Source organism: Canis lupus, chromosome 8 (genome assembly GCF_048164855.1).
Source record: "Canis lupus baileyi chromosome 8, mCanLup2.hap1, whole genome shotgun sequence".
Lineage (NCBI taxonomy): Eukaryota > Metazoa > Chordata > Mammalia > Carnivora > Canidae > Canis > Canis lupus.
In genome coordinates, this window is record NC_132845.1 from 36,975,825 (window position 1) to 36,998,672 (window position 22,848).

Here is a 22,848-nt window from a genome sequence, read left to right on the forward strand (position 1 = left end):
ATGACCACAGCTTTGTAGTACAACCTGAAATCTGGCATTGTGATGCCCCCGGCTATGGTTTTCTTTTTTAAAATCCCCCTGGTTATTCGGGGTCTTTTCTGATTCCACACAAATCTTAAAATAATTTGTTCTAACTCTCTGAAGAAAGTCCATGGTATTTTAATAGGGATTGCATTAAACGTGTACATTGCCCTGGGTAACATTGACATTTTCACAATATTAATTCTGCCAATCCATGAGCATGGAATATTTTCCCATCTCTTTGTGTCTTCCTCAATTTCTTTCAGAAGTGTTCTATAGTTTTTAGGGTATAGATCCTTTACCTCTTTGGTTAGGTTTATTCCGAGGTATGTTATGCTTTTGGGTGCAATTGTAAATGGGATTGAACTCCTTAATTTCTCTTTCTTCAGTCTCATTGTTAGTGTATAGAAATGCCACTGACTTCTGGGCATTGATTTTGTATCCTGCCACACTGCCAAATTGCTGTATGAGTTCTAGCAATCTTGAAGTGGAGGCTTTTGGGTTTTCTACGTAGAGTATCATGTCCTCGGTGAAGAGGGAGAGTTTGACTTCTTGTTTGCCAATTTGAATGCCTTTAATGTCTTTTTGTTGTCTGACATGTTGTCTCATTCCATGGAAGAGCACCTAGCTGAAAGCTGGCTTCTAGGCATGCTTGCTTGTGAGAGCTAAGCTCAGGGCAGCACCCTCCCGCATCCTGACTGCCTGTGGACTTAGCTCCTAATATCCTTAGATGGATGCTGGCAGAGATTGGTTGAAAAGCATTTGGAAGTGGCAGGCCCATAGTCATGTGTATCCATTTTCTAAGTCCCTTGACTTCGCCTGGAACTTGTCCGTCTAGCTGGTCTTCTGGGGGAGGGGCGTGTTGTGCTGATTTTCAGGTGTTAGCACTTGGGGGAGCTGCTCTGCCCCCTGCCTGGTGCAGGGCTCAGTGGGGGTTTACCCCATGAGGCCCCAAGAGGAATAACCACAGTGGCGGCGGCCAGCTCTGGAGCCCTGGATTCAGCTCCCGCAGTAACTACAGAGCTCTCAGTCTGCAGGGGCCTGGATGCTCTGGGGCAGGGCCGCTGATCTGCTCAGCTCGGGGCAGGAGCGTTCTTGCTGTCCTGGGCCCTCCCAGCCTCTGCCTGTCCCAGGGGGAGGTCGGATTCTGGGCTATGTCCCCGACGCCCTGTGCTCCCGGTCCTGCGCTGTTGGATTCGCCCTCCCAGCCAGCCAGCCCCCCTCTCTGCAGAGCCTCTGCCCGAGCCCCTCCGAGCCGCTCCTGTAGCCGTGCAGCCACTAGCTGCGTTCTTACTGCAGTGATAAAGTAGCAGCCTTTTAAGTGAGGAGTTTCCGTGAATACCGCTCTACTGCACCTGTAGATACAACCTTCCAAGTCTGCAGTTTTCCACTTGCGTCCCACGGGCTTCAGACAAACATCTCGAGTGAGGATGGTCGAAACTAATTCTGCAGGCAGTGTGGAACTGTGAAGGACTGTGTGTGAGCTCAACTCTCAGAAGCAAGTTCCCTTGGACATTGCATTCAACTAGTTTCTCATGTATGGAAGTTAGTATGTAGCACCAATCTAAGAGGGGAATTCCTCGGAAATTGCTGGGTTTGAGATGGAGACACTAGTCTTGTGGGCCTCCACCTTCCACTTACCTCTCAACCACTTCTCTTATGCATCGAACCTAGGCCTGTTAGAAGCGAATTGTACTTGCAGTCAGGATGTGGGAGGTACAAACCATAAGGTCAACTCTCAGAAGTGTGTATGCCTTGGAGGCAGCTGTCTGCTAGCTCCTCAATTATGGGAGTTAGAACCAAGCTGCACTCTAATTGAACAAGGCCGTTGGCAATCGCTGTATTGAACGCAGATACACGTGAGTACAGGCCTTGACACGTCCACATGCTTTTCACAACCCCCTTCCAGCATGTAATATAAGGATGTTAGGGGCTATGTCTACAGGCAGTCAGGATGCGGGAGGGTCCTGCCCCAAGCTCAGCTCTCACAATGAATCATGCCTAGAAGCCAGCTTTCAACTAGCTGCATTGTTATAAGAGTGAGAACGTAGCAGCATTCTTAGTGACGAGTTTCCATGAATACCGCTCGACAGCACATGGAGACACAACATTCCAAGCCTACGGTTTTCCTCTTGAGTCGCACGAGCTTCTGACAAACATCTCTTGTGAAGATGTACGGAACTCATTCTGTAGGCACTGTGGAATGGTGAGGGACGGCGTTTTAGCTCAACTCTCAGAAGCAAGTTACTCTTGGACACAGCATTCAACTAGCTTCTCATGTATGGAAGTTAGTATATAGCACCAATCTAAGAGGGAATTCCTCAGAAATCGCGGGTTTGAGATAGAGACACCAGTCTTCTGGGCCTGCACCTTCCACTTACCTCTCAGCCACTTCTCTCACACATCGAACCTAGGCCTGTTAAAAGCGAAGTGTACTTGCAGTCAGGATGTGGGAGGTACAGGCCATAAGCTCAACTCTCCGAAGTGCGTATGCCTTGGAGGCAAATGTCTGCTAGCCCCTAATTTATGGGAGTTAGAACCTAAGTACACTCTAATTGAACAAGGCCGTTGGCAATCACTGTATTGAACTCAGATACACGTGAGTACAGGCCTGACACTTCCACGTGCTTTTATACAACCCCTTCCAGGATGTAACATGAGGATGTTAGGAGCTATGTCCACAGGCAGTCAGGATGAGGGAGGGTCCAGCCCCTAGCTCAGCTCTCACAAGCAAGCAAGCAAGCCTAGAAGCCAGCTTTCAACTAGCTGCTCTCCCATGGAGTGAGAACGCAGCAGCATTCCAAGTGAGGATTTTTCAAGAATACCGCTCTCCTGGACTCGGAGACACAAAGCTTCCAAGCCCACAGCTTGCCACTTGACTCCCACCAGCTTCTGACCATCATCTCTACTGAGGATGTTTGAAACTCCATCTGCAGGCAGAGTGAAAATGGGAAGGACCGCGTGTGGGATCAACTCGCAGAGGGAAGTTCCACATGAGACAGCTTTCAACTAGGTTCTCAGGTCTGGAAGTTAGTATGTAGCTCCAAACTGAGGGAAGAATTCCCCTGAAAGTCGATAGATTGAGCTTGGAGACACTTGCCACTCACTCCACTACTGTCCCGAATTGAACGAAATCCTGTGAAAGCGAAGCATACAGACCATCTGCCTCTGAGAGGTACAGGCCAAATGCTCAACTCTTAGCAGTGTGTATGCAGCTTTCCTTAGTCACTGGTTTGTCCTTGGAGACACATGCTTCTTACTCCACTACTGTCCTGCATTGAACGGAATCCTGAGGAAGCGAAGCGTACAGTCTTTCATCATGTGGGAGGTAAAGGCCATAAGCTCAACTCTCAGGAGTGTGTATGCCTTGGAGGCAGCAGTCTGCTAGGCGCTGGAATGACTTTGGAGACACTTGCTGCTCACATTTCTGTCCCGTAACGAAGGAGATCCTGTGGATGCAAAGCATACAGGATGTGAGGATGTGGGAGGTACTCGCCACAAGCTCAACTCTCAGGAGTGTGTATGCCTTGCAGGCTGCTGTCCGCTAGGCACTCATTTATGGGAGTTAAACCTATCTCCACTCTTATTGAAGACAATGTTTGGAAAATGCTGTATTTAACTCGGATACACATGACTAGGGGCCTGCCATTCCACATGCTTTTCAACCAATCTCTGCCAGCATCCATCTAAGGATATTAGGAGCTAGGTCCACAGGCAGTCAGGATGGGGGAGGGTCCAGCCCCTAGCTCAGCTCTCACAAGCAAGCAAGCAAGCCTAGAAGCCAACTTTCAACTAGCTGCTCTCCCATGCAGTGAGAATGCAGCAGCATTCCAAGTGAGGATGTTTCATGAATACCGCTCTCCTGGACTCGGAGACACAAGGCTTTCAAACCCGCAGCTTGCCACTTGACTCCCACCAGCTTCTGACCATCATCTCTATTGAGGATGTTCGAAACTCCATCTCCAGGCAGTGTAGAACTGGGAAGGACCGCGTATGAGTCAACTCGCAAAAGGAATTTACCCAGGGAGACAGCTGTCAACAAGATTCTCAGGTATGGAAGCTAGTATGTAGCTCCAAACTAAGGGAGGAATTTTCGGAAGTCGATGGATTGAGCTAAGAGACACTTTTCTCTCACAAAATTTCTGTCCCGCATCAAACGCAATCCTGTGGAAGCAAAGTGTACAGGCCGTCAATGTGGAAAGTACAGGCCATAAGCTGAACTCTCAGTAGTGTGCATTCCTAGGAGGCAGCTGTCTGCTAGGCCCTGGATTGACCTTGAAGACACTTGCTTTTCACTCCACTACTGTCCCGCATCGAACAAAATCCTGTGGAAGTGAAGCGTACAGGCAGTCAGCATGTGGGAGGTACAGGCTATAACTCAACTCTCAGGAGTGTGCATGCCTTGGAGGCAGCTTTCCGATAGGCACTGGTTTGACCTTAGAGACACTTGCCTCTTACTCCAGTAATGTCCCGCATCAAACGAAATCCCATAGAGGTGGAAGCGTAGTCTTTCAGCATGTGGGAGGTAAAGGCCATAAGCTCAACTCTCAAGACTATGTATGCCTTGGAGCCAAATGTCCGCTAGGCGCTGGAATGACCTTGGAGACACTTGCTTCTCACTGCACTACAGTCCGCATCAGACGAATCCCTGTGGAAGCAAAGCATACAGTCAGCATGTGGGAGGTACAGGCCATAAGCTCTACTCTCAGGAGTGTGTACGCCTTGGAGCCAACTATCCGCTAGGCACTGGAATGACCTTGGAGACACTTGCTTCTCACTCTACTACTGACCTGCATTGAACGAAATCCTGAGGAATTGAAGGTTACAGGCTGTGAGAGGTACAGGCCATAAGCTGAACTCTCAGTAGTGTGCATTCCTTGGACGCCGCTGTCCGCTAGGTTCTGGATTGACCTTGGAGACACTTGCTGCTCACACCACTGCTGTCCCGCAATGAAAAAAATCCTGTGAAAGCAAAGGTTACAGAAAGTCAGCATGTGGGAGGTAAAGGCCATAAGCTCAACCCTCAGGAGTGTGTATGCCTTGGAGGCAGCTGTCTGCTAGGAGCTCATTTATGGGAGTTAGCCCCTAGCTCCACTCTAATTGAAAATGGTGTTTGGAAATCACTGTAGTGAACTCGGATACACCTGCTACGGGCCTGCCACTTCCACATGGTTTTCAACCAAACTCTGCCAGCATCTACCACAGAATATTAGGAGCTAGGTCCACAGGCAGTCAGGATGCGGGAGGGTGCTGCCCTGAGCTCAGCTCTCACAAGCAAGCAAGTCTAGAAGCCAGCTTTCAACTAGCTGCTCTCCCATGGAGTGAGAACGCAGCAGCATTCCAAGTGAGGATTTTTCAAGAATACCGCTCTCCTGGACTCGGAGACACAAAGCTTCCAAGCCCACAGCTTGCCACTTGACTCCCACCAGCTTCTGACCATCATCTCTACTGAGGATGTTCGAAACTCCATCTGCAGGCAGAGTGAAAATGGGAAGGACCGCATGTGGGATCAACTCACAGAAGGAAGTTCACCATGGAGACAGCTTTCAACTAGCTTCTCAGGTATGGAAGCTTGTATGTAGCTCCAATCTAAGGAAGGAATTCCTTGGAAGTCGCTGGATTGAGCTTGGAGACTCTTGCTGCTCACACCACAGGAACAAAATCCAGTGGAAGTGAAGCGTACAGGCAGTCAGCATGTAGGAGGTACAGGCCATAAGCTCAACTCTCAGGAGTGTGTATGCCTTGGAGGCAGCTGTCTGCTAGGAGCTCATTTATGGGAGTTAGACCCTAGCTCCACTCTAATTGAAGATGGTGTTTGGAAATCGCTGTAGTGAACTCGGATACACATGACTACAGGCCTGACACTTCCACATGCTTTTCACCCAACCGCTGCCAACACCGAACCTAAGGATGTTAGGAGCTAAGTCCACAGGGTGTCAGGATGCCGGAGGGTCCTGCCCTGAGCTCAGCTCTCACAAGCAAGCATGCCTAGAGGCCAGCTTTCAACTAGCTGCATTCTCCTTTGAGTGAGAACGCAGCAGCATTTTAAGTGAGGAGGTTCCGTGAATACCGCTCTCCTGGACCCAGAGGCACAAGCCTTCCAAGGCTGCAGCCTGCCTTTTGCTCCCACTACCTTCTGACCAACATCTCTAGTGAGGACGTTCGAAAGTCCATCTGCAGGCAGTGTGGAACTGGGAGGGACCACGTGAGAGCTCAACTCACAGAAGGAAGTTCCCCTGGGAGACAGCTTTCAACTAGCTTCTCAGGTATGGAAGTTAGTATGTAGCTCCAGTCTAAGGGAGGAATTCCTCGGAAGTCACTGGATTGAGCTTGGCAGCACAAGTCTTGTGGGCCTGCACCTTCCCCTTGCCTCTCACACCATCACCTCAAACTCTGGAATCTGGTCTCAACCTGGGCCTCACTCCTATGTGAAGACCGTGGTACCCACCTGGGCCTCATCAGGATATGGTTACTCTGTTCCTCACCTGGGCCTCACCGGGACCTGGTGACTCTGATTCCCACATGGCCCTCACCTGGAGCTGGTGACTGTGGTATCCATCTAGCCTCACCTGTACCTGGTGACTCCGGTCCCCACCTGGGCCGCACCTGGACATGTTTTCTCCAGTCCTCAGCCTGGCCTCACATGGACCTGGTGACTGTGGTCCCCACAGGGGCCTCACCTGGACCTTGTATCTGTGGTCCCCACCTGGGCCCCACCCATGCCTTGTGACTCTGATCCCCACCTTGTCCTCCCCTGGACCCAGTGGATCTTGTCCCCACCTGGGCATCATCTGTACCTGGTAACTGTGGTTCCCACATGGAATTCACCTGGACCTGATGACTGTGGTGTCCTTCTAACCTAACCTATATTTGGTCACTCCAGTCCCCAACTGGGCCTCAGCTGGACCTGGTGCCTCTGGTACTTAGCTTGGCCTCACCTCGACCGGGTGACTGTGTTCCCACCTGGGCCTCAACTGGACTTATGACTTTTGTCCCCACCTGGGCCTCACCCAGACCAGGTGACTCTGTTCCACCTGGGCCTCACCTGGACCTGTAAATCTGGTCCCCTCCTGGGTATCACCTGGACCTGGTGACTGTGGTCCTCACGTGTGCCTCACCTGGACCTCGTGACTCTTGTACCCCCCTGGGCATCATCGGGATATGGATACTCTGTTTTTCAACTGAGACTCTGGAACATTTAACTTTGGTCCTCACCTGGGACTCACCTGGACCTGGTGTCTCTGCTGTTCTTCTAGCCTCACCTGTACCTGGTGACTCCAGTCCCCTCCCCCCCCCCCGGGCCTCACCTGGATTTGGTGACTTTGGTCCTCAGCTTGGTTTCACCTGGACCTGGTGACTGTGGTCCCACCTGGGCCTCACCTGGACCTGCTGACTCTGGTTCCCATCTGGGCCTCACCTGTACCTGGTGATCTGGTTCTCACATGGACCACACCTGGACCTGGTGACCATGCTGTCCTTCTAGACTCACCTTTCACTGGTAACTCTGGTCTCCACCTGGGCCTCCCCTGGACCTGGTGAATCTGGTCCCCACCTGGTCCTCAAGTGGACCTGGTGACTCTGGTCCCAAGGTGGGCATCATTGGGATATGGTTATTGTGTTCCCCACCTGGGCCTCCCCTGGACCTGGTGATTCTGGTCTGCACCTGAGACTCACCTGGATCTGGTGACTGTGGTCCCCACCTGGGCCTCACTTGGACCTGGTGATTCTGATCCCCATCTGGGCCTCACCTGGCCCTGTTGACTCTGGTCCTCAACTGGGCATAATTGGGACCCGGTGACTGTGTTCCACAACTGGGCCTCACCTGAACCAGGTGACTCTGGTCCCCCTCTGGGTCTCACCCTGACCTGGTGACTGTGAAGCCTACTTTGGCCTGATTTGGACCTGCTGACTCTGGTTGCCACCTGCGCCTCACCTCGAACTGTTGGCTCTGGTTCTTTCAAGGGCCTCCCCTGTACCTGGTGATTCTGGTCCCCACCTGGGCCTCACCTGGATGTGGTGACTGTTGTCACCACCTGGGACTCACCTGGACCTGGTTACTGTGTTCCACACCTGGGCCTCATGTAGACCTGGTGACCATGGTCCCCACCTGGCTTCACACGGACCTGTTGCCTCTGGTCCCCACCTGGGCCTCACGTGTACCTGGTAACTCTGGTCCTCACCTGGGACCCATCTGGACCTAGTGACTCTGGTCCCCACCTGGGCCTCACCTGGATCTGGTGACTCTGGTCCCCACCTGGACCTCTCCTGGACCTGGTGACTCTCTTTCCAACATGGACCTCACCTGGATCTGGTGACTCTAGTCCTCAGTTTGGCCTCACCTGGACCTGGTGACCCTGGTCCCCACTTTGAATTAACTCAGACCTGGTGAATCTCGCCCCCACCTAGGCCTCACCCAGACCTGGTGACTCTTGTCCCCAGCTATGCCTCAACTCAACCTGATGAATCTGGTCCTCATGTGGGCCTCACATGGACCTGGGACTCAGCTGGATATAGTGGCTCTGGTTCCCACATGGGGCTCACCTGATACTGGTGACTGTGATCTCCTTCTATGCCTCACCAGGACCTGGTGATTCTGATCCCCATCTGGGCCTCGCATGGCCCTAGTGACTCTGATCCTGACCTAGGCATCATTGGGACCTGGATACTCTATTCCACACCTGGGCCTCACTTTGACCAGGGACCTCTGGTCCCACTCTGGGCCTCACCCTTAACTGGTTACTCTGGTCCCCCCAGGCATCACCTGGACTGGGACTCTGGTCCCCCTCTGGGCCTCACCCTTACCTGGTGACTCTGGTCCCCACCTGGGCTTCACTTGGACCTGGCGAATCTGGTCCTTACCTGGTCCTCACCCGGACCTGTTGACTCTGGTCAACACCTGGGGCTCACCTGGACTTGGTGAATCTTGTTGCCACCTGGGCTTCACCTGGACCTCGTGACTGTGGTCCCCACCGGGGCCTCACCTGGATCTGGTGGCTCTGGTTCCCATAAGGGGCTCTCCTGGACCTGGTTCCTGTGGTCTCCTTCTTGGCTTCACCTGGAACTCATGACTCTGATCCATATTTGGGCCTCACCTAGACCTGGTGACTCTGGTCCTTACCTGGGCATCATTGGGACCTGGTTACTCTCTACCACACCTGGGCCTCACCTGGACCTGGTGACTCTGGTCTCCCTCTGGACCTCACCCTGACCTGGTGACTGTGGTCCCACCTGGGCCTCACCTGGACCAGGTGACTGGTTCCCACATGGACCTCACCTGGACCTGGTGAATCTGGTCCTCACATGGGCATGATGGGACCTGGTCACTCAATTCCACATCAGGGCCTCACCTGGACCTAGTGACTCTGGGCCTCACCCTGATGTGGTGACTCTGGATGTCACCTAGACCGGGTGACTCTGGTCCCCCTCTGGGCCTCACCTGGAGCTGGGGACTCTGGTCCTCAACTGGGCCTCAACTGGACCTGGTGAATCTACTCCCCACTTGGGCCTCGTCTGGACCTTGTGACTCTGGTCCCACCTGGGCATCTTTGGGACATGGTTACTCTGTTCTCCACCTGGGACTCACCTGGACCTGATAACTCTGATCCACACTTTGGCCTCACCTGGCCCTGATGACTCTGGGCCCCACCTGGGCCTCGATCTGGACCTGGTGACTGTGGTCCCCACCTGGGTCTCACCTGGACCTGGTGACTCTCGTTCCCACATGAACCACACCTGGACCTGGTGACTGTGGTGTCCTTCTAGCCTCACATGTACCTGGTGACTCTGGTCCCCACCTGGGCCTCACTTGGACCTGGTGAATCTGGTCCTTCCTGGTCCTCACCGGACCTGGTGACTCTGGTCACCACCTGGGCCTCACCTGGACCTGGTGAATCTGGTCCCCACCTGGGCCTCACCCAGTTCTGGTGACTTTGGTCCCTACCTGGGCCTCACCTGGACCTGAGTGCTGTGGACTCCTTCTTGGCCTCACCTGGAACTGGTGACTCTGATCCTATCTGGGTCTCACCCAGACCTGGTGACTCTGGTCCTCACCTGGGCATCATTGGGACCTGGTTACTCTTTCCACACCTGAGCCTCACCTGGACATGATGACTCTGAAACCCCTCTGGGCCTCACCCTGACCTGGTGACTCTGGTCCCTATCTGGATGTCACCTGGACCGGGTGATTCTGGTACCCCTCTGGGCCTCAACCGGACCTGGTGACTCTGGTCCTCAACTGGGCCTCACCTGGACTTGGTGAATATGCTCCCCACCTGGGCCTCATCTGGACCTGGTGACTCTGGTCCCCACCTGGGCATCATCGGGACATGGTTACTCTATTCCCCACTGGGACTCACCTGGACCTGGTAACTCTGGTCCTCGCTTTGGCCTCTTCTGTACCTGGTGACTCTGGCCCCACCTGGGCCTCACCTGGAACTGGTGACTCTGATCCTCAGCATGGCCTCACCTGACCTGGTGACTGTGGTTCCCACCAGGACCTCACCTGGACCTCATGTCTTTGGTCCCCACCTGGGCCTCACCTGGACCTGGTGTCTCTGGTATCCACCTGGGTAGCATCAGGACATGGTTACACTGTTCCCTAACTGGGACCCACCTGGACCTGTTAACTCTGGTCTTCACCTGGGCCACACCTGGACATGGTGACACTGGTTCCCACCTGGGTCTCACCTGGACCTGGTGAATCTAGTCCCCACCTGGGCCTCACCTGTATCTAGTGACTCTCATTCCCACATGGACCTCACATGGACCTGGTGACTGTAGTGTTTCTAGCTTCTCATGTACCTGGTGACTCTGGTCCCCACCAGAGCCTCACCTGGACCTGGTGAGTGTGGTTGCCACCTGCACCTCACCTGGACCTGGTGATTCTGGTCCCCACCGGAGCCTCACCCATACCTGGTTACTTAGGGCCCCACGTGGGCCTCACTTGGACCTGGTGAATCTGGTCCTTACCTGGTCCTCACCCGGACCTGGTGACTCTGGTCACCATCTGTGCCTCACCTGGCCCTGGTGACTCTGGTCTCCACCTGGACATGGTGACTGTGGTCCCCACCTGAGCCTCACCTGGACCTGATGACTCTGATCCCCACCTCAGCCTCACCTGAGTCTTACCGGGACCTGGTGACTCTGGTCCTCAGCTTGGCCTCACCTGGATCTGGTAACTGGTCCCCACCTGGGCCTCACCTGGACCTGGTGTCTCTGATACCTATCTAGGCATCATTGGGACAGGGTTTCTCTGTTCCCCACCTGGGACACACCTGGATCTGTTAACTTTGGTCCTCACCTGGCCTCACCTGTACCTGGTGACTCTGGTTCCCACATGGACCTCACCTGGACCTTGTGTCTCTCGTTTCCTTCTAGGCTCATCTGTACCTGGTGACTCCGGTCCCCACCTGGGCCTCACCTGGAACTGGTGACTCTGGTCCTCTGCTTGGCCTTACCTGGACCTGGTGACTGTGTTCCCCACCTGTGCCTCACCTGGATCTGGTGACTGTGTTCCCCACCTGGGCCTCACCCAGACCTGGTGAATCTGTTTCCCACCTGGGCTCACCTGGACCTGGTGACTCTGGTCCCGTCCTGGGCCTCATCTGGATCTGGTTTCTGTGGTCCCCAAATGGGCCTCACCTGGATCTGGTGGCTCTAGTTCCCACATCAGGTTCACCTGGACATGGTGACTGTGGTCCCCTTCTTGGCCTCACCTGAACCTGGTGACTCTGATCACCATCTGGGCCACACCTTGACTTGGTGGCTCTGGTCCTCACCTGGGTGTCATTGGGACCTGGTTAATCTGTTCCACACATGGGCCTCACCTGGACCAGGGGATTCTGGTCCCCTTCTGGTCCCCTTCTTGACCTGGTGACTCTGATCCACTCCTGGGCCTCACCTGGACCGGGTGGCTCTGGTTCACAGATGGACTTCACCTGGAGCTGGTACCTGTGGTGTCCTTCTGGCCTCACCTGGACCTGGTGACTCTGGTCCCCATCTGGGCCTCACCTGGCCCTGGTGACACTGGTCCTCAGCTTGGCCTCACCTGGACCTGCTGAGTGTGGTTGCCACCTGGAGCTCACCTGGACCTGGTGACTCTGGTCCCCACTGGGGCCTCACCCGGACCTGGTGAATCTGGTCCTTAACTGTTCCTTACCCATACCTGGTGACTCTGGTCACCACCTGGGCCTCACCTGGTCTTGGTGGATCTGGTCCCCACCTGGGCTTCACCCGGACCTGGTGACTGTGGTCCCCAACTGGGCCTCAAATGGACCTGGTGGCTCTGGTTCCCACATGGGGCTCACCTGGACCTGGGTCCTGTGGTCTCCTTCTAGGCCTCACCTGGACCTGGTGACTCTGATCCTCATCTGGGCCTCACCTGTACCTGGTGACTCTGGCCCCCTCTTGTGCCTCAGATGGACCTGTTGACTCTGGTCCTATTTTGCCTCACCTGGACCTGGAGACTGTGTCCCCACCTGGGCCTCACCCAGACCTTGTGACTTTGGTCCCCACCTGGGCCTTACCTGGAGTTGGTGAATCTGGTCCCCACCTGGGATTCACCTGGACCTGGTGAATCTGGTTGCCACCTGGGCCTCACCTGGTCCTGGTGCCTCTGGGTTCCACCTGGGCCTCAACCTGGACCTGGTCTTTTTGGTCCCCACCTGAGCCTCATCTGGTCCTGGTGGCTCTGGGTCCCACATGGGGCTCACCTGTACCTGGTGACTGCGGTCCTCACGTGGTCCTCACCCAGACCTGGTGACTGGTATGTGAGGAGTCTGCTCCAGATTCCCCTCTCCCTCCACCCCTCCCCACTGCACCCTCTCTCAAGTAAATCTTCTGAAAATTAACATCAAGACATGTGAGCATCCTTATCCCCTCTTCAGAGGTGTCTTCATATGTATAATGACCATTTTAATGCCTTTCATGGACCCACCGTGAGTCCCATCAGAAACCCCTTTTCTTTGATATTATTGAAGTACAGTCAACACACAATGTTACAGTAGTTTCAGGGCTACAACTTAGTGATTTGACAATTTTGTGCATACTCAGATCTCCCCACGAGAAGTGTCATCACCATCTGTCCCCATACAAAGTTGTCACAATAGTACTGACTCTATTGCCTAGGCTGTACTTTCTAAATATCTGTGACTTATTTATTTGAGAACCAGATGCTTATAGCTCTTGATATTCTTCATCTATTTTGCCCATCTCCCACCTGCGTCTCCTCTGGCTATCAGTCACCATGATCCATCACATTAACAAGAGAAAGGATATGGGGCAGCCTGGGTGGCTCAGCGGTTTAGCGCCTGCCTTGGGCCCAGGGCGTGATCCTGGATTCCTAGGATTCAGTCCCACGTCGGGTTCCCTACATGGAGCCTGCTTCTCCCTCTGTCTATGTCTCTGACTGTGTCTCTGCCTCTCTCTCTCTCTCTCTCTTGCTCTCTCGCTCTCTCTCATGGGTAAATAAATAAAATCTTAAAAACAAAAACAAGAGAAAGGACAAAGGCATATGATCCTCTCAAGAGTTGAAGAAAAAGCATTTGACAAAATACAACATAAAAAGCATAGTGGGTTTTTTAATTTTTTTTTTTTTTGGCATAGTGGGTTTTGAGGATACGTATATCAACAGAATAAAGGCCATGTAGGAAGGCCCGCAGCTGACATCATCCTCAAGGGTGAAAACTTGAAATCGTCTCCCCTAAGAGCAGGGGACAAGCCAGGGAAGTCCCCTCTCAGCACTGGAAGTCCTACCATAGTTAACAGACAGGAAACAGAAAAGGTTCCACACCTGTAAGGAGGACGTCAAACTGTCCCTATTTGCTGAAGATGTGGCATTAGAAACAGGAAACCTGAGAGACTCCACCAAAAACTGTTAGAACTAATGAGTGAATTCAGTAAAGTTGTGGGACACAAAATGAACAGAGATCAGTAGCCTTGCTGTGTCCCGACAATGAGCACTCAGAAAGGAAATTCAGGACATGACTCCCTTATCAGGAGCATCAAAAAGAACAAAATAATTAGACTGAACCAAGGGAGTGCAAGACTTGTACACTGAAAATTACAAGACTTTGGGAGGACATCCTGGGCTCGTGGGGTCGGAGCCTTCATCTTGTTAAAATGTCCACAGTTCCAGAAGCCACCCGCAGTTCCAATGTCATTCCTATCAAAACCATGGTGGCCTACTTTAGAAATAGAGCACTCCTAACATTCGTCCGCCCCCACAAATTTGCTGGACAGCAAATCAGTATAGGAGAAGCAGGACACAGCTGGACGCACCACTTTCCTATTTCAAACGATGTCACAGAGACACAGGATAAAGCAGTGTGGTTCTCGGGCCCCCGGCTGGCTCCGTTGGTTAAGCATCCGACTCCTGACCTCACCCTTGGTCTTGATCTCAGGGTCATGAGTTCTAGCCCTGTGCTGGGCTGTGGACGAGGCATGGAGCCTACTTAAACAAACCAAACCCACCGGGGTGTGGTTCTGACATAAGCTGAAGGAGCAGAATGGAGAGCCTGGAAGAAAATGCACTCTGATACAGTCAACTGATTTTTTAAACTTAATTTAATTTAAACCCAATTAATTAACAGTATAGTGTATTAAACTTTCAGAGGTAGAAGTCAGGGATTCACCAGTTGGAGATAACACCAGTGCTCATGATATCTCGTGCCCTCCTTCATGCCCGTCTACCAGTTACCCTGTGCCTCCACTCCCCTCCCCTCCAGCGACCCTCAGTTTGTTTCCTGTGATTGAGTCTCTTTTTCCTCCATCTCTGTTTTCATCTTATTTGTTTTTCCTTCCCTTCACAGATGTCCATCTGCTTTGCTTCTTTAATTTCACCTATGAATGACACCATACGGTCATTTTCTTTCCTGACTGACTTATTTCACTTAACATGATCCCTCTAGTTCTATCCACATCATTGCAAATGGCAAGATTTCCTTCTCTTTGATAGCTGAGTAACATTCCTATCATCTATCTATCTATCTATCTATCTATCATCTATTACCATCATCTATCTCCCATCCTCTTTATCCATCATCTGCCCGAGGGCACCGAGGCTCCTCCCACAGTGTGGCTACTGTGGACCCGGCTGCTGTGGACATTGGGGTGCAGGTGTCCCCGAGTCTCACTGCATCTGTATCTTTGGAGTGAGCTCCAGGCCGTGCACCTGCTGGTCGCAGGGCGGCTCTATCGGCAACTTCCTGAGGAGCCTCCGCACTGTTTCCAGGGCGGCTGCACCAGCCCGCGGTCTGCCCACAGTGGAAGAGGGTTGAGTGAGTTTTGCAGGACGTGGTAAAAGTCTGGTCCACATTTCATTTCGCGTCCTGTGGGCTCCAATTCATTGTCCTTAAGTATTTCTGGGGAAGCTGGGTGTTGGGCTCCTTTTCAGTGAGACGTTTCCGAAGCTCACAGGCCTCAGCTGGAGCCTGGAAGGAGGCAGGTGCAGCCCCGGGAGCAGGGACGCCGCCTCCTGCACGGCCTCCTGCAGTGCCTGAGCGTCCCGCAGGGGGCGCCCGAGCCCAAACCCCGCCCAGGGGGCGCGCATTGGCAGTAGGCCTCGACCGCCTGCACTAACAGGAGCCAGCCTGTGCTGGGGAGGCCTGAGGAGGACGTGGGGAGCGTCCACGCTGATGAGCCCCAGCCTCCTCAGGACCCGCGGGGAGGCTTCAGGAAGATGTGGGCCCGCATCCACGCTGACAGGAGCCCCTGGGCCTCCTCAGGACCCGCGGGGAGGCTTCAGGAAGATGTGGCACCGCGTCCACTCTGACAGGAGCTCCCGGCCTCCTCAGAACCCGCCGTGAGGCTTCGGGAGGACGTGGGGCCACGTCCACACAACAGGACGCTGACCTCCTCAGGACCCCCGGTGTAGACTTCGGAAAATATGGGGATGCGTCCGTGCGGACAGAAGACCCCAGCCTTGTCAGGGCCCGTGGTGAGGCCTAAGAAAGATGTGGGGACCGCATCCACACTGACAGGAGCCCCCAGCCTCCTCAGGTCTTATGGTGAGGCTTGAGGAAAATGTGGGGCCACGTCAACACTGACAGGACCCCCGTCCTCCTCAGGACCTGCACTTTGGCTTCGGGACATATGGGGCTGCGTCTATGCTGACAGGAGCCCACAGCCTCCTCAGGACCCGCGGTGAGTTTTCGGGGGGACATGGGGCCATGTCCAGGCTGACAAGAGCCCCCGGCCTCCTGAGGACCTGCTGTGAGGCTTCCAGAGGATGTGAGGCATAGTCCACAGTGACAGTAGCCCCCGTCGTCCTCAGAACCCGCTGACTATGACTCAGGAACACATGGGGCCACGTCCGCACTCACAGGAGCCCGGCTTCCTCAGGACCCCCTGGAGGACTCTGGAGGCGCCGTTGGGGGCCACATCCACATCAGAAGGGACTACTCAGAACCACAGGGTAAGTGAATGGGTAGAATTAATGGTAGGGTCATGGGAGGGGAGGCAGTTGGTGGTTAGAGTTAGGTTAGATATTAGGGGTTAGTGATTATGCTTATGGTTATGGATTAGAGGTTAGGGTGAGGGATAAGGGTAAGGGTCAGTGGTTAGGAGTTAGGATGGGGGTTAGGGATTAGGGAAAGGGGTTAGGGTTAGGGTTAGGGACAGGATTTAGAGTTAGGGTTAGGGTTTAGGCTTTAGGGATTAGGGCTGGAGGTTAGGAGTTGGGGTTAGGGTTATGGTTAGAGTTAGGGTTGGGCTTAGGTTTGCAGTTAGGGTTAGGGGTTAGGGTGTGAGTTAGGGTTAGGGGTTAGGGTTAAAGTTAGGGCTAGGTTTAGGGTTAGGGAGAGGGTTAGGGTTAGGATAGGGGTTAGGGCTAGGTTTAGGGTTAGTGTTTGGTTAGGGGTTAGGGTTAGGGTCAGGTCAGGGTCAGGGTCAGGGTATGGTTTTGGAAAAGAGTAAGAGATAGGGTTAGGGAGTGGGTTAGGGGTTAGTTTTAGGGTACGGGTTAGGGTACAGTTTGGGGTATGAGATAGGGTTAGTATTAGAGGGTTATGGTTAGATTTTATTTATTTAGGTCTTTTCTCTTTTCTCGTTGATAAGGCTGGCTAGGGCTTGATTCATTTTATTAATTATTTTGAAGAACCAGCTCTTAGTTTCGTTATTCCATTCTACTGTTTTGTTGTTTCTGTATTGTTTATTTCTGCTCTCATCTTTATTTTTTCCCTTCTTCTGTAGGCTTTAGGCTTTGTTTGCTATTCCTTTTCCAGGTCCTTTAGGTGTAAGGTTAGGTTGTGTATTGGAGACTTCTTGTTTCTTGAGGTGGGCCTGTATTGCAATGTACTTCCCTCTTAGGACTGCCTTTGCTACATCCTAGAGGTTTGGAGAAACATGTTTTCATTTTCATTTGTTTTAAATTTCCTCTTTAATTTCCTGGTTGCTCCATTCATTCTCTAGTAGGATGTTCATAATCTCCACATATTTTTGGTCTGTCCAAATTTTTTCTTGCTGTTGACTTCGAGTTTCAGAGCGTCGTGATCCAAAAATGTACAGGGTATGATATCAACCTTCTTGTACCTGTTGTACCTGTTGAGGGCTGATTTGTGGCCCATGATATGATCTGTTCTGGAGAATGTCCCATGTGCACTTGAAAGGAATGTGTATTCTGCTTTAGGATGAAATGTTCTGACTATATCTGTTGAGTCCCTGTGGTCCAGTGTGTCAAGGCTATTGTTCCCCTTTGATTTTCTGCATAGATGATCGGTCCATTGCCATAAGTGGGTGTTAAAATCCCCTGTTATTGTATTATTATCAGTGAGTTCCTGTATGTTTGTTGTTAATTGGTTTCTATATTTAGGTACTCCCATGTTGGCAGCATAAATATTTAGTTGTTTGATCTTGATAGTCTTTTTAATTATGAAATAATGCCCTTCTTCATCTCTTCTTACAGTATTTGTTCTTTTTTTTTTAATTTAAATATTTTATTTATTTCTTCATGAGAGATACACAGAGAAGCAGAGGCAGAAACATAGGCAGAGGGAGAGGCAGGCTCCCCAAAGGGAAGCTGATGTGGGACTCGATCTTGGGATCCCAGGATCACACCCTGAGCCAAAGGCAGATGCTCAACCACTGAGCCACCAGGTGTCCCCCAGGGTTTGGTTTCAAATCTAGTTTGTCTGATATAAGTATGGGTCCTCCAGCTTTCTCTTGATGTCCATTAGTGTAATAGATGATTTTCCATCTCCTGACTTTCAATCTGCTGGTGTCTATAGGTCTAAGGTGAGCATCTTGTAGGCAGCATACAGATGGATCTTGTTTTTTAAGTAAAGATTTTATTTATGAGAAAGAGAGAGAGAGAGAGAGAGGCAGAAAATTAAGCAGAGAGAGAAGCAGGCTCCCCACCAGGAGCCCAATATGGGACTCAATCCCAGACTCCAGGATCACACCCTGAGTCAAAGGCAGAGGCTCAACCCCTGAGCCACCCAGGCATCCCGGATCATGTTTTTTTAAGCCACTCTGATACCCTATATCTTTTGATTGGAGCATTTCGTCTATCAGCATTCAGAGTGATTATTGAAAGATATGAACTTAGTGCCTTTGTGTTACCGGTAGAGTTGGTGTTTCTGGTGACGTTCTCTGGTCCTTTCTAGTCTTTGTTGCTTTGGTCTCTTTTTTTCCCCCACTAGAAGAGTCCCTCTTAAAATTCCTTACTGGACTGGTTTAGTGGTCATGAACTCCTTTATTTTTTGCCTGTCTGGGAAACTCTTTATCTCTCCTTCTATCCTGAATGACACCCTTGCTGAAGAAAGAATTCTTACAAATTGAACTCCAATAAAAAAAAATTTTAAAACATAAAATAAATTTTTGCAATTATGATTGAGGAAAATGGAATTTTATGTTCAGAAATTTTTAATTTCTTCCTAGGGAGATTAAATAAATTTTGATGATTATTCTTAAAAAAACAAAAGAAAGAATTCTTGGCTGCATACTTTTCCCATTCAGCATATTGAAGATTTCCTTCACTTCCTTCTGGCTTGCCAAGTTTGTGGACAGATCTGCTGCAAACTGATTCATCCTCCCTTGTAGGTTAAGGACTACCCACCCCCCCAAGCCCCACCTCTGCTGCTTTCAGGATTCTTTTCTTGTCTGTGTATTTTGTGACTTTGACTCTGATGTGCCTGGGTGATGGTCAGCTTCTGTTGAATTTATTGGGAGTTCTCTGTGCTCTCGATTTCAGTGTCCATATCCTTCCCCAGGTTAGAGAAATTTACATAATTTCTTCAAATAAAACTGCCCCCCCCAAAAAAAACTTCTGCCCCCTTTTCTCTCTCTTCATCTCTGAGTCTCCTATGATATGAATGTTATTGTTTTAATAAGTGGCTGAGTTCCCTAAGTCTGCCTCTGTGGTCCATAACCTTTCTTGTTTTTAAGGCTTCCACTTGGGACTGCATCTCAGTTATAGCATTTTTAACGTTGGCCTGACTAGATTTTAGTTCTTTTATTTCTACAGTAAGGGATTCTCATTTTCTTCTGTGCTCTTTTTCCAGCCCAGCTGCTATCTTTATAATCATTGTTTTAAACTCTAGTTAGACATCATATATGTGTATTGATGAACTTCCTGGCTGTGAGTACTACCTCATGTTATTTTATGGAGGTGAATTTCTCCATCTTATTATTTTTTCCAGAAAAGAAAGGAGGAAGAAAAAGAAAAACCAAGAAAAACAATAACAACTGCCCTCCCAAAAAAACACCAGATTCTGTGTTTATTTTGGCCTGCTTGTTAAAAGATTCTAAATCCCAAAATAAGAAACACAATTAAAGTACCATGAAAGTAAACAAAAATAAGAAATATATAAGGTACATACATAAAAATTAAAATAAAGCAATTAATAAAAAAAAATCAAAAAAAAATAAATGAAAATGAAGCACAAAGTACAAAGGAAGCTAGACTCTACTTTCCCAGCAGAGCTGAAGCTCTGCAGCCTCTGTGGTCCGACCACTTGGTGGCAGCGAGTGGTCTGTGCGGGGTCTGGGGACGGGCCCATGGCGCTGATTGTCAGGTGCACATCTGCCTGGGAGATGCACCTGCGGGGTCAGAGGCGGGGTGGGCGTCAGCGCCTCTGGCCTCCAGCGGGCGGCGCTGTGCTGCTCCCTGAGACTCGGCGCTGATGGGAGGGATGCGGGTGGGTTCGCTGGGTCCTCTGGCTCTGGGGCTGAGCATCCCGCCCCCCAGTCTGCAGGGGCCTCCACAGAAGAGCCCCCAAGCCCCCGGGTCTCCGCCGCTTCTCTCAGAACCCTGCGTTCACTCTGCCTGCGTCCGAGCTTCTTTTGGTTTTGTTTTTTTATCTCAGACTGTTGTGCCCAAGATTGCGAATCCGAGAAACCACCAAGGAGCTGACACCGATGCAAACACACGAAGGTTTGTTTATAAGCTGGAGCTTGTGTCCAAGTATACCCAACACAGCGCAGCAGGGACTTGGACCCCGAGGTGGGTTCTAGCTGAGTTTTATGGGCTGGTCTAGGGGACCTCCAGAAGTGGGGGGAGGAATTTCTCAAGTTCTGTTTACATTCTGATATGGGGCTTTCAAGGGCATTGAGCTCTGTTCTCATTCTAATATGGGGCTTTCTGGGACCTTAAGCTGTAAGCTGGGTTTTTTGTTTTTTTTTCCTGTAACTGAAGTAATGTAAATTTTAGCTCTTATTCACAGGGGCCTGGGATGGCAGTACTTGTGCTAACACTGAACTTAAAGTGGAATGGCCTTAATTTTCTCAGCCTCCACACAGACAAGTGACTGAATTTTAAAACTCCAAATTTTAGGGGCTGCCCTGGTGGAGACCTGTGCTCTTCCTGCCCAGGAGGGTGTCCTCCCACTCCTGGCCTTTGCTGGCCTGTCCCAGGAATGCGGCCCCGTGACTGCACAGGGGTTTGCAGCTTATGGCCACACAGGGCAGACAGCTGGCCCTAGTCCCGCTGCTCTCAGCCGAGTTCCCACGCCTGTGCCTGGGAAAAGTTGGCGCCACCGTCCTTGGGACCCCTGGGATCCTGAGCCAACCCTGTCACTCCAGGGACTGCCCCCCACTTCTCCACCTGAACACCTTAAGGCTGGTGTGTCCCCCAGTCTAGCAGACTTCTGAAAGTTCAGATTTTGTGCTCTGCTGCTTATAATATTATGTGTAGACCCGTCAGCTGGCTCCCTGCCCTTGTGGGATCCGGGGCTGTGTCTCCCCAATATCAACTGATTGATGTTTTTTAAGAATTTATTTTTCTGTAATCTCTACACCCAACATGGGGCTTGAACTTGCTACCCCAGGAAATTAAAAAACTTCCTTAAAAGTGTTTGTAAAATATCAACTAAACTTCGGATTGGTCTTTGGCTCCAGAAGGAGAACTTTGATGCCTCCACAGAGCATGTTGGTAGACTACAGGGCTTGTCGCTGGGGAGCGACTGTCAGCCCAGGATCACATATCTCTTGATTTCCAATGAGAGGGCTTCATGTCAGGGTGTTCTTTTGAAGAGACAAATGAGTCAAAGGGAGCAGCATGTGGGGTCCTTAACCTGGACCCGAACCCTGACCCTAAACACCTTATCCCGAACCCAAAACCTAACACTAACCCTAACCCGAACCCGAACCCTAACCCCAAACGGAACATGAACCCTCACCCGACCCTAACTTTCCCGAACCTGAAGCTGAACCCAAAACTGAACCCTAACCCTAACCCTACCCCTAAACCATAACCCTTATCTGTAAGCTTAGCAGTAACCGTTACACTCACACTAAACCCTAATCCTAACCCTAATCCTAACCCTACCCCTAACCTTAACCCAAATGCTACACCGCAAATCTAACCCTAACCCCAACCCGAAGCCTAACACTAACATTAAGCATAGTTCCATTTGGAACTTAGGTGTGACATTCCATTGTGTTGGATGTATCGTGTTGGTCAAAACACATCACGAAACACCTTGCGGTGACACAGGGATATTTATGCCACAGGTCATTATTGCTGGGAGCCATTGTGAAGGCTGCAACCCCCAGAGCCCAGAAGGAGGCACCTCGGTCTCATTCAAAATAGAACAGGATACAATTGGACTGTTTGACTACAGAAGATGACCATGGCTGCATCTTGTAGCATTCCCACCCCATCATGCTGCCCCCATTAAAATGAGGCCAGAGGTAAAGTGACCATTGTGATATTACATTGCTGGTACCCAGGCCACTTTCAAGTGGTACCCCATGCCACATCTCACCCCTTCATGTCAATGCACCATCCTTAAAATTGCGCCTCAGATACACAGGGCACCAGCTCACGTGCATTACAAATATCATCCATAGACCCCTGATGATGTCCCTAGGAAGGAGATTCTGCCTCTTCTATCACCGTGCAGGGTGGGAACCTGGGGACTATGTGAGAGACACGGTGGGTTAGATAGGTCACAGATCTGGGAAAGCAAGCACAGAAAGAAAGGTCTGAAATCAGCTCCGTCTCCAGAAAAGTAGGACCTTCCTTGCATTTTCAGAGAATTGTGGCTATGGCATTTTTGGCTCCTGATGTACAGTGAAGGAGATGGCATGGGGTAAGCAGTCATCTGCCAAGAAGGGGCTCTGGATAGGTCTGACTGAAGGGAGGCGCCCAAGCACTGGAATCTTGAAAAAGTGACGTCACTTCCTTGGGGACAATTGTGTAACGGATTTAGAACTCTGGTAACCAGGAAGCTGCATTGAACAATGTCCCTCTTTCCAGCTCACTTAACTGGAGCCAGTCAAGAGAACAAGATGTGCTGTTGCTGTTGCCCTTCTTTCAGTGGCTCTGGGCTTCAGAGAGTCCAGACAGAGAGATGTTCATGTCGCTATGGATGTCAGCTTGGCCCTCTTCAC

The 22,848-nt window shown here is 51.2% G+C and overlaps 1 long non-coding RNA gene across 1 annotated transcript; it reads left to right on the plus strand.

Annotated features, from left to right (window-relative positions):
- The first annotated feature begins 1,105 nt into the window (after positions 1-1,105).
- LOC140638171 (uncharacterized) lies at positions 1,106-22,428 on the plus strand. The gene is made up of 3 exons (XR_012035343.1): positions 1,106-16,432; positions 20,322-20,458; positions 21,967-22,428. It is a non-coding gene; the product is annotated as an uncharacterized lncRNA (long non-coding RNA).
- Positions 22,429-22,848: the final 420 nt, after the last annotated feature.